Source organism: Berghia stephanieae, chromosome 1 (genome assembly GCF_034508935.2).
Source record: "Berghia stephanieae isolate SIO BIC M18660-M18661 chromosome 1, UCSD_Bste_1.3, whole genome shotgun sequence".
Classification (NCBI taxonomy): domain Eukaryota; kingdom Metazoa; phylum Mollusca; class Gastropoda; order Nudibranchia; family Aeolidiidae; genus Berghia; species Berghia stephanieae.
Genome location: NC_088360.1, coordinates 9,043,046 through 9,055,545, shown reverse-complemented (window position 1 = coordinate 9,055,545; position 12,500 = coordinate 9,043,046). Strand labels below are relative to the sequence as shown.

The window sequence follows — 12,500 nt, the reverse complement described above, 5'->3', positions numbered from 1 at the left end:
AAAATACCCACTGTTCTACCGCTTGATCAGTAGAATCAGCACATAAAACTATGTATTAACTTAAACGTTTTTAATACGTTATTGTTTATAAACCAACTATGTTTGTCTGAGCACGTATGAAGGTGTGTCACAAATTCCATGTTTTGATTGGTGAAAAATCTACTGGTTAATTCCTGGCCGCTCTGAGCACATACAATATTATGGCGCAGCGCTTGTCACCAGCATTTGACGTTGGCTGCACGAACGAAGAAAAAGAAGGTGATAAAGTCCATCTCTTAACAAAGCCCAACTCTTCTTGTCGCTGAGAAATCGAAGAATTTGTGCCATTTAGCAGCCTGTCAATTCATTGCTTTTCATCGTATAAATAATATCAAGTAAAAGAATAAATAATGCTAAATCAAGAGAAGAAATCTATCAATATTAATAAAACAATAAATTTGAGTGGGTGCTGTCTACAGGAAAAACCAGATTACTGTCTCCAACGGATATTTGCCAGTTCGTTTACATTTCTATCCTCTTATAAAAGACATGGAGTTTTTTTTTTTTTCGATTTAGATACACAATTTTTAAAGATTATTCTACGATCCCTGAGATTTACGACGCCAATTCCAACGTGAAACCAGGAAGTCGGGTATCGGGTTGCCTATTTGGGGTTTACAATGTCAAATTTGATATAAACTTGGCGTTTCAGCGTGAAAAAAAATTGGGTATAGCACTTTGAACAGTGTGGGTTCTGTTTTTGGTGATGGTGGTTATTTTTATTGACAACTTATTTTACCTGTATAATACACAAGTAGGTACACCAAAATATCACACCACATATCAATTTTCACATTACCCTAGAGCAAAATATTATTGTATTGTCTTTCGGTTTGATTATGCAGATAAGGGGGGGAGGGGAGGAGGGAGAGAAAGAGACAGGGAAACGAAACAAAAAATAGGGGAGGGGTGTGTCAGTGATTTACTTTCCATCGAAGAAGTGGCAAATTTGCTTGACAAGTACTAATAAAGAATTTGTAAGCTATGTCTAGCTTAGAGAAGTGACAAGATAATATTACTCGTACTAAACCGATGTTGACAAGCAGGTTGTTTTGTGTAAAATTGAAAGCTGGCGCAATTTGAACGCTTGCAAATTCAGGATTTAAAATTGTCGAATTTTAAATAAAAATATGTCATTGACAATTCCATGAATTGTGCATTTAGGATAATTGTGTACACTTATGCACGGCATCCATAAAGAATATTGTGAATGCACTTTCCAATCTATTATTTGTTCTTTTATCTTCGAGCAAAATATGGAACTGTGATTTGTTTCCGCAATGCCCTTTCGATATTATCAACTAAAGATTAATTAATTAAGCTCTGTCACTTCTAAAAAGTCAGCAATTGGATTTAGTAGTCTGATGTCACGCCGCCCGGCAACGGCGGCCATCTTGGTTCTAAACAAAGAAAATCATTACTGTTTATTCTTCATGCTGGCTAGAACTTTTCATATGCCTTGTGATCAGAATGTGTAAAAGTCAAAACATGATCAAATTTATGGGGTTTTTATCCTCTGGATACACTTTTATGCTCGCCGGGGAAATATTTCATACGGGCGTCCGCCATTGTTCCGATAGTTTAGAGCCATTGTTACTATGTTACCATGCGACATTAGATAGGAAGTGACGTAACAACTGTTGAAGAGTATTTTGTGAAGCAAAGTACTTCTTTAGATTTCAAAATAGTGGAATAACGTTCACAAAGTGCTTTGCACAAAGACACAACTCAAGTATTGACGTTTATTATCATGATCATCTATCAGGTCATTGACCACACTCGATTACGCTTCGTTATGTCCCTGGACGAGCCATGGTATCGCCACACTGCGATCTTTATTGATACCTTGCGTTCAGATAAAACACTCACAACATCCACCAGCGGGATTTTATGTACCAACAATCTGTGTGTAACCTTGAACGTTTATAGTCTGATTGATATCATATAGTGAGTACTGATCGACAAATAGGTTGTCTAAAATCAATAACAAAGAGCTGATTGACGACAATTTCGTTCCTTCTATAGAATATCATTGACTTAGCCCCTCAGTTTGCCAAAACAGTGAAAACAAGTAAGAGAAATAACATACATAAACAATGCTTGATTATTTCTACAATACTGTTGTACTCTGGAAAAACACATATTTAAAAATTTGGCCAAAAAACCCGTCCTTCAAGTATCGATCGATTTAAATAATTCTCATCTCGGCAAAAACTCTCAAACCCGGGACTTCGCCGAAGTCCCGGGTTTGAGAGTTTTTGCCAAGATGAGAATGATTTAAATCGATCGATATTTGAAGGACGAGTTTTCTGGCCAAATTTTAAAATATATGTTTTTCCAGAATACGGCAGAATACTCTGAAACTCATACATCGTATAATCTAAACAATTAGTCGCAATGGTGATATTTACGTCCCGTGTGTGGGAACTCTATAATCATTATTTGGTATCCAATCAAGGGACGTAGTGATGTATAATACGTTCTTTCAATACACTTTTTGTTCCGGGCCAGTAGCTGGCAAATACAATAAGAGTGAAAAACAATGATGGGTTAGAAATGGGTAGTCAATGTTATTCTTTTCCAATGATCCCGAGGAAGACTACGTTACAAAATGAACTAAAATAGGAAACAAAAGTGAAATGTAAAAAAAAATGGTTCCCATCTCTTTAGAATTGTAAAAAAAAACACTCTTCCGGTTTCAGAGTTGTGCGATGATATCTTATTTTCTAGTCTTAATATTTGCTGGTCGTCTGTAAAGGTCATCCACCCTCCCTCTTTTACGTCCCATAATCCTAAGAATCTGTCAATACATCCTGCTACTGAAAAAGTTATGCCTTGTTTATGATACAATAGGTATGTATACTCTCCATGATTAGTTCCTCGAATGACTGGTTACTTACATACGTCTAAGGAGTTAGGAACATGAAGAGTATAAGATGTGAAGTCACTGTTTTCCGCTCTATTAAAAAAAAAAACAAAGATCTGAGTTTCAACCATTATAATATAGAAGGAACAAAGAGGATGTCACCAGCTCTTTGTCATTATTTTTAGATACCCTGTTAGTGATTAGTTCTCATTAAATTTTATCAATTAGATTATAAACGTCAAAGGTTACACACACTCTTGTGTGTTAGTATGCTTAGATTGGTTGGCGGATGCTGTGAGTATTGTTCTTAAATGCGTAATTTCAACACCAATTTATTTACATGTCTGATATTTTTAATTGTTTCTGTCGTTCTAATGGAATTATAAAAGGAACGAAATTAACGTCATTCTGCTATTTGTTCTTATTTTGAGACAACATTTTTAGTGATTCGTTCTCACTGGATTATAACAGTCAGACTATAAACGTTCAATGTACTCATGATTTTGTTTGTTGGTACGTTATATCCGACTGGCGGATGTTGTGAGTATTTTACCAAACGCATAGCATCAAATACATTAATATTATATTCTTCATAAATAAATAGCAGATATAATGTTTTGCACACTTCGAAGCTAATTTTATGGCAAGCCCGATACGCTCAAAAATAAATGTACTTACGTGTCCACATACGAGGGCTCTTTCAGAAATAACCGAAAAATGCCCATTGCTCAGCAACCAGTGGATATTTTTTAATTTTGTAAACAACATGATATTTCTTATTTCCTTACGGATATTCCCAGAAATTATGAAGTGCATCATTTTGCACAATGAATTATTAGACGATTTTAAAGATGGCGGCCCACCTTGAAACTTGGTCAAAGGAGGAAATCAGAGCTGTCATACGTTTTTTGAACGCCAAAAGTCTGAATCCTACCGAAATTCATAAAGAACTTCAGAGTGTATATGGTGAGCATGTTATAAGCCGTGCACAAGTCTATCACTGGTGTAATTTGTTTGAAGCCGGCCATTCCGACTTGACAGACAGGGAAGGGAGAGGGCGTTCGATAACTGCAACGTCAGAAGACAATGTGAAGCGAGTTGATGAGCTTATTCGTCAAGACAGGAGATTGAAACTTCATGAAATCGCAAGCAGTCTTGAAATTTCGGAAACTTCTGCCCATAGAATTGTATTTGATGAACTTGGCTACAGAAAAGTCAGCTCAAGATGGGTTCCTAAGCAATTGACAGACAATCATAAAGAACAAAGATTGGACATCTGCAGGGAACTTTTGAGAAGAAGCAAGAGCTCACGCATGGTTCACGGGCATACTGCCAACGCCGGCGGAGACTTTCTAGGGTACGATGTGACTTTTCTTGACAGCATAGTCACCGGTGATGAGACTTGGTTGCACCATTGCACCCCAGAAACAAAGCAAGATTCGATGACATGGAAACATCCATCCTCACCTGTCGCGAAGAAATTCAAAGTCATGCGGTCAGCAAAGGAAATAATGGGAACTGTTTTCTGGGACAGTCGTGGTGTTATTCTGTTCGAAACCTTACAACCTGGAGAAACAATCAATGCTTCAAGGTACTGCCAAACTCTTGACAAGCTTAGGGAGGCCATTCGCAGAAAGCGCCCAGGGCAGTTGACCAACGGGGTCATTTTGCAACACGACAACGCTACACCCCACACAGCACGAGTGACGCAAGGTTGGCTAGAGAAATATGGATGGGAGATTTTGCCACACCCACCACACAGTCCAGACCTCGCACCATCTGATTATCACCTCTTTGGGCCACTGAAACGTGAGCTGGCAGGAAAGCGCTTGATGTCGATGAAGAGCTTGTCGACCATGTGCGGAAATGGTTACAAAACCTTGACGGAAATTTCTTCCGAGAGGGTATCTATTCCATGGTGCGGCGTTGGCAGAAGTGTGTCGACAGACTTGGCTGTTACGTAGAGAAATGAAGGACGAGTCAAGGTATGAACACGTGCAAGAATTTTGTTGATAGCATAAAAAACGCGGATTTTACAGGCATTTTTCGGTTAATTATGAAATAGCCCTCGTATTTTGATAATATGCTGTATAGAATGTCGAGTCGGCATTGTTTTCACCAGCCTAGGTCTCTGATAAAAATGTTTAGAGTACACACAACTAGATCAGAGAAAGCGCCTGGGGGAGAGCCGAACTGCATGTCCACTACAATGGTCTGGCCGAGCCCAGCCCTCGGCCAATTCCAATAACAGTCTGGCTCCGCAAAGAAGAATACGTCAAGACGTGAGCTGAGAAATTGATTGGCATGGCAAGGATCTGCTATTGTATCTCTTTACATATATTACATAACTTCAGCTGAGGGAGGAAATCTTGTTTTATAACAATTAAAATATAAAAGGATTGTAAAAAATGGAAATAAGCACGTATGCATTCCTCGTAGGACATGCATTTTTCCCTTCATACTTTGATGTCTAAAGAAAAACGTGAAAAATTCCTGTCACGAATACAGATTGATATGCATATTATGAATACATCAACAGAGTTTTCGTGCTATAACACGACGCACACACACACACACACACACACACACACACACAACACACACACATACAGGAATAAGCACGCTCCAGTTGTCAGATCATGTCCGATATTGTCATGACATTCTTGAAATTATAAAGAAAAGACACCAAAAATATTATAAAAAGAGGCCGATTTGTTGAAAAATAATATTTGATTGTACATCAAATTAAAAGAAAACGCTATGTGATAAATTGTCTAAAATCAGATGATTTATAGTAAATATTTGGCTTAGCGCATAAGGTTTAAACAGAAATAATTGATCTCATTGTTTGAATGGAGTGAATTTTATTTTTATAACTTTAAGATATTTAAATTGCCTAACCCTAGCCAATTGCTATGTGCGGCTATGTGGTCTAATGATATGACACCCGCCTTTGGATCGGAAAGCACTGGGTTCGAGTCCAGCTCTGAGCAGCGCAGAATTGACTCCTTGATAATGGCTCTTTGCCCACATTCTATCACCGTACTCAAGTGTAAAAGTTACGTATTAAACGTTGTATGATTGTTCGTATTAATGAATGGTATGTACTTCAAACTTTAACGTTTAGAGATCTGCTTCAAATCCTCGGAAAAATCGTTCGTACCAATGTTTTTGTCTCAAGGAAATCGAAATGGCGGCGGCCTTGTTTACTTCCGACACAAAAGTGCACCACTAATTTCATCTTATTTCGCGATTTGTTGATTGAAGACCTATCCTTCGCTTAATATATATAAAGCATTGTATGATGATTTAGAATTACAAAGAGGCATCAAAAATAATAAACCACCCTGTTGATGAAGTAGAAAGAATTCATGGAAAAGCAATAGAAAGGAAAGCATTCTCAATTACCAACAATAAAAAAACATATTTTATACCATGAATTTGATATTTTGCCATCTGGGAGAAGTTTTTGTCAGATTAAATGTGGAACTAACAAGTATAAATCAACGTTCGTTCCATCAGCAATAAAAATGTTGAATATTTCATATGGTACAGCAAAACCAAGGATTGATGCGTTGACTGATTGACTGATTAATTTGTTTAATGTTAGGCTAGATGAAGTGACCAATTGATAATGATGATAATATTTGGTGTTGAATTGCCAAGAATGTAACGAATTGAAAATGAAATGAAAATGTTAATGTGGTGTATGTCGCATGCGTGAAAGAAAGAGAGGAAGAGAGAGAGAGAGAGAGAGAGAGAGAGAGAGAGAGAGAGAGCGAGAGAGAGAGAGAGAGAGAGAGAGAGAGAGAGAGAATGGGTAGGAGTGAGGTGTCTGTTCAATGTTATAGTTATCATATAACGTTATGACAAGTGTAACTAAATGACAAATTGCCATATTTGTGGACAATAAAGATCTATTATTATTATTATTATTATTATTATTATTAACAGCGTTGCCTCTGATCGATAAAAATATTGTAACATCGCATAACAGGCGTCATGTCTTGTCCTCCGTGTTGACTGTTGCTGTTGGCTTGAAACCCCTTGTAAAGCGCGTTGAGTACTTTTAGTGGATATTGCTCTATATAAATGCTCGGGTTTTTTAAAATTGACTTCCGTTCAAGAAGTAGTATTATATTTTACAAACGAAGCCACAAGACCAATGATATAAACAATACATGAACTAAAAGATAGATTGAAAGAAGAGGAAGAAGCACCCGGACCGACGTGCACTTATTTGCAGGTCTGATAACCCAATTCCTTATGGGCTCATTGTTGTAATGGAAATCTCAAAAAATGACGGAAAATATTGTCGATTATAACGATACTAAACTAGGCCCATAAATGGGTTCGTGTGTAAGACCTGCATATACACATCGATCCGGAGGCAGAGATAGTGTGTGTTGGAGTCAGCGATTATGATTCACAAAACCAAGCGAATACACATTTTCAAGCTTGGAATGAGTAAAGAATGCAACAGCTTAACGTGGGAGTGAGTTTTGATTAATATGTTGCTTTTTTTTTTTTTGGTTTCAGTCTTGATTGCGAAAAACGTATTTTAAAATAGTTTTTCGAGATCAAGATTGACCAAAAAATTCATAATTTCTGCTACCTGCTCTGAAAAATATAGTTGGTTGTTAACGAACGAGAGAATGAATGAATTTACGTCACACTGCTCTTCGTTGTTGTAAGACCGACTGTTGGGTGATTCGTACTCACAAGATTCTCTCAATCGGACTATAAACGTGTAAGATTACACAACGCTTTGTGTGTTGGTTCAATCGTTTTTGAAAGTAGAACTAGAAAGTATTTTACTTAGACACACACCAATGGGTTACACCTTTATAGCTCGCTTAGTAAAGCTATCGCTGCCATTGTATGCTGATTAGTGACTGTTTTGGCAATCTGAATCATTTCGGGTTAAAGGGCAAAGAAGTCCTTGGTTTTGTGAGGGTTTTTTTTTTTACAAGATGAGGATCATTTAAATCGATCGATATTTGAAGGACTAGTTTTTTGGCCAAAATTTAAAATATGGGTTTTTCCAATTTTCCTATGAGCTGGGGATTTTTTGTCTGGAAAACAGGTTCATCACCATCATGCCTGCTCCTGACATGAGACGAAATTCATCTCATTCCCCATAACAGCAAACAAGGTTAATCAGTCATCATCAAAATTCGATCCAGTAAACAAACGAGTTGATATCAGAGATACAAATCGCAGCCATTGATGTTTTTCTCTATTATAGCTTCTTTTGCAATGTGACTTCCGAAAAAAAAACAACTGCGGAATTATAATTTGCTTCAAAGTCTTAGTTGCGAAAAGTTCAGACTGAACTCGTTTGTGATCGATGCTTCATAATCATATTAAAGCAATGGAGTGCATATGTCTACGAGTTTCATACATCTGCTTAATACTTGAAATTTGTCCATCCATAACTGAAGATGAACTTTATCCAGTCTAAATGACATTGGTCTTCTGTAGGTTTCTGGTTCCAGCCCCGCCACGGACGGCAACTTATCAATGAAAGATTTCTCTCTCTCTCTCTCTCTCTCTCTCTCTCTCTCTCTCTCTCTCTCTCTCTCTCTCTCTCTACTCTACTCTCGTGTGAAACCAATATTCTATAGTCCGTAAAGGCATAATTATAGGGAAGTCTTTAACTCAGAGACAATATAATATTTTCTCTGAAATCTGAGACGTGACAGCGTTTTGTTCGGTTGTTTTGTATTTTTTTTGGATTTTTAAAATTATTTGTTTGTTTTGTGATCCAACTTCATCCATCGATATATGCAGAACATATTTTCTTGTCAATTTTTTTGAAGAAATTTTGTCGCTGTATCTAGTTAAGTGACGATCTTGTACAAATGATAAACATTGACATTTTCCAAGTTGCCAAAGAAAACAATTCTTTTATTTTGTATTCATTTCAGTTTCTACGATCTAATCTGATTTCGCGAGTCATCATCTTGAATAATAGCGAGTAAGTATTACAATGTTTATTACCATTCTCACAAAATAATCTCAGCTGAATACCAACAATGAATAAATAAATAAAAGAGGAATAAATTACTGAGAAAGCTAAACACTTTTTCGTCAACTTCGAGTAACCAAAACGCATAACGTATAGCATAAATATTTTAAATATTATGTCCTTTTTTACATATTAAAACGCCAAAATGTATTGACAGAGTATAGATCTAATTCTGATTCAAGAAGTGAATGATCTTGTTCTAAATGAAGACATTTGTGACTGATGGAATGCTTCAGTCTCTAGATCGGTGACTTAATGATAATTACAGGGATGGAACAACATGGGACTGTCGTCTCAGCGTGTAGCTTGTTAGTATGAGCTGGTGTGAATTGTGAATTGTGAGATGTGTTCACGCGTAAAACCATCAAGCCTTGAAAAATGTTATTTACGACTAAGTTGTCCTAAAAGCAATATTGAGGCTTTGCGCTCAGCCAAAAATCTCACAACATTCGCCAGCCGGAAATAACGTACCAACACACAACACTATGTGTAAACTTGAACGTTGATAGTCCGATTAATACAGTTTGGTCATAAGAATGCCTGACAAAAACCAATAACAAAGACCTGAATGGTGTCAAATTAGTTATATCCATTGATAGAACAACCATTTTTATAAGTATAATCTCACTAAACAGTATAAATCAGACTATAATTTTTTTAAGGATACAGATAGTATTGTGTGTTGGCACGTTATATGCGGATGTTATGAGAGTTATTTTTTAACTGAACCCAATGCATCAATTCATTTCGGTTGGTACAACAAAGGGACAGAACTGGTGACAGAAGCAATCTCCTAATATACTTATGTCACGAGAAGAATTCTTCGCCTTGATTTGAGGACTCTCGAAGTCCCAGGTTTGAGATTTTTTTTTCTAGATGAGGGTCATTTAAATCGATCGATATTTGAAGGACGATTTGTTTGGCCATTAAAACATAAACGCGGGTCTTTCCAGGAGAGTATGACATGCAGTTAACTGGATAATGAAGACAATCGAAAATAAGGTGGTGTGATTAAAGACATTTTGAAGTTGTGTGTCATTCTAATCTATCGACACGTGAAGTCTTCTCCAATGATGAAAATAACTCGTTTGGCCTTGTGATACACAACTACCATCTCTGAACAACACGTTTTTAAAATTTAAGGCAAGAAAAACACGTTTTTCAATAAATATCGATAGTTAAGATGACTCTCGTCTTGTCAAAAACTCTCAAGCCTAGCACTTCCTTGACATCCCAGGTTTGAGAGCTTGATAAGATGAGGAAGATTTTAATAGGTCGATAGTTGATAGTGGTATTTGAAGAACGCTTTTCTGGCCAAATTTTTAAAATGTGCTTTTTCAGAGTACGGCTAACAGAACTGCCATAGAAGATGAGCTGTCATATTGACAGACTTTAAACCGTTTTCGTCGAGTCCCAAAACATTTGCCGCAGCAGATATCTCTAATCCTTAGAGGCAGTGCTACGGCCAAGCTGATTGGCCAAGCAGGCGTATGAATTTACTTTAATTCCCTCTCAATTTCCCCGAGAAAGAAATAATCTTATGGATTGATCGCTGATACGGTTGTACGGTCCTGTTTCTTAAAATGATATGATGTTTTGACAAAAGATCGTTATGCATTGTAGGTTAACAGGGCAATATATGTATCATCGTTGTCAATCAAATGAATTCAAAAAGGGAAAAAATCAACAATATTTATGAACGATTTAATTAAAGCTCAACCAAATATATTTTCATGTGTCTACATTTCCAAGTCAACATTTATTTTCCTAACTTTGACTTCGTTTTTCTTTCTTTTATTATTGTTAAAAATTATATATATTTGTCTGTAGTTGTTATTGTTGCTGCGGTTTTGGTTGTGCTACTTTGTTTTGTTTTTGTTTTTGATGTTGTTTGTTTTTTGTTTTATTTTTTTTTTGAAAAGGGGGGAGGGGACTTGTTTTTCTTATGTTTTTTTTTTTGTCACATTACTATTACTATTTTTATTATCATTATTATTATCATTATTATTATTATTATTATTATTATTATTATTATTATTATTATTATTATATTATTATTATTATTATTATTATTATTATTATTATTATTATTATTATTATTATTATTATTATTATTAAAAATAAATAATGCCCTTCCTCCTAGACATCATAAGATCGCCTTTGTATTCCACGAAAGAATATAGATAATTCATCAAACAAGATGTCTGATGTCAACAGGAATCACCTATGTTGTCCAAGTGAGCAAATTGGGGGTTAAAAATCTTGCTCGAGGAAAAACAATGATAGTGCCTGAAGCGGGGCTCGAACCTGGGACCTCTCAGGTCACAGTGCAATGCCTTAACTACTCGGCCACTTCGCCCCCATTATTATTATTATTATTATTATTATTATTATTATTATTATTATTATTATTATTATTATTATTATTTTGCTTTGTTTTGGAGGATTTTTATGTTTTTCATTGCTTTTCTATTTTCATTAATAATATTTGATTTTTTTTTTGTTTGTTTGTTTGTTTTGTTTGGGTTTTTTGTTGTTATTTTTATTGATTGTTTTTATTTTGTTTTTGTTTTTTAATTATTTTGTTGTTGTTGTTTGGGGCTGTTTTGTTTTGTTTCCATATTTCGCACTATTCGTGTAATTTTTGACAAGTTTTTAACCAAACAAAGTCATAGGATTACTTGAACGTTGTCGTCATAAAGAATGTTTGACAAACCGCCTCATAATGGTGTCATGTCTTGGTGATTCCGAGGCTGACAATTAGATTTATAGCCCAAAGTGTAATACTATTGTTATTTTTATAGTATGTTTGATTTAAGACGATATATATGGCTTCTCAACGTGAAAAAAAAACCCAACTAAAATGTCACATTTTTTGTCAACTTTCCGGTAATTGTATCTGCTATTTTTATGTGATTAGTCCGACATCATACCTTTTTAAGGCGATAAATCAAATATTTTGGTTTTGGTTTGACAAAATTTCCATCGTAACCAGACTTTAAAGAATTTGGGTGCTTCGTACACGTATTAGTTCAAGTTTGTTGACCGAATTCAATAATTTGCAAAGTTTTGGGAGTGTTGGGGGGGGGGGGGCGAGGTGAGAAAGTGACTAAGGCATTGCACTTTGACAGGGGAGGTCCCGAGTTCTCTCCCCAATACAAAAGCTTTCTTAATATTTATTTTTATTTTGTTTTTGGTTGGTTGTTGTTGCTTTCTATTTGCTTTTTTTTGGGGTTTTTTTTATTATTTGTTTTATGTTTTTGTTTGTTTTTGTTTTGTTTTTTTGTTGGGGGGGGGTATTTTAAAATTTTTTTTTTTTTTGGTTTTGTTTTCTTTGTTTGTTTTTTTTTTTTTTGGGGGGGGGGGGCTTTTGTCTTAAAGCAAGATTATCAACAACTCAAAAATTTGGCAACTCGGGACAGCATGGGTGATACCTGTTGAAATTAAACGTTTGTTTGACGGACTATCTATATTATTTCTCTATAGAGTGTTTTGGCGAAACCGTCTAACCATAATCTAAGTTATAAGATTAAATAAGATAAGATGAACTTTAAAAAAACTTAT

General features: G+C 35.7%; 1 protein-coding gene across 1 annotated transcript in view; it reads left to right on the top strand.

Moving 5' to 3' along the window:
* The window catches only part of LOC144967441 (uncharacterized), a 160,968-nt gene that overhangs the window by 113,817 nt on the left and 34,651 nt on the right, over positions 1-12,500 (top strand). Inside the window, exon 3 of the mRNA XM_078904696.1 lies at positions 8,836-8,885. The gene's annotated coding sequence lies outside the window, so the exon portion shown is untranslated. The remainder of the gene's footprint in view (positions 1-8,835; positions 8,886-12,500) is intronic.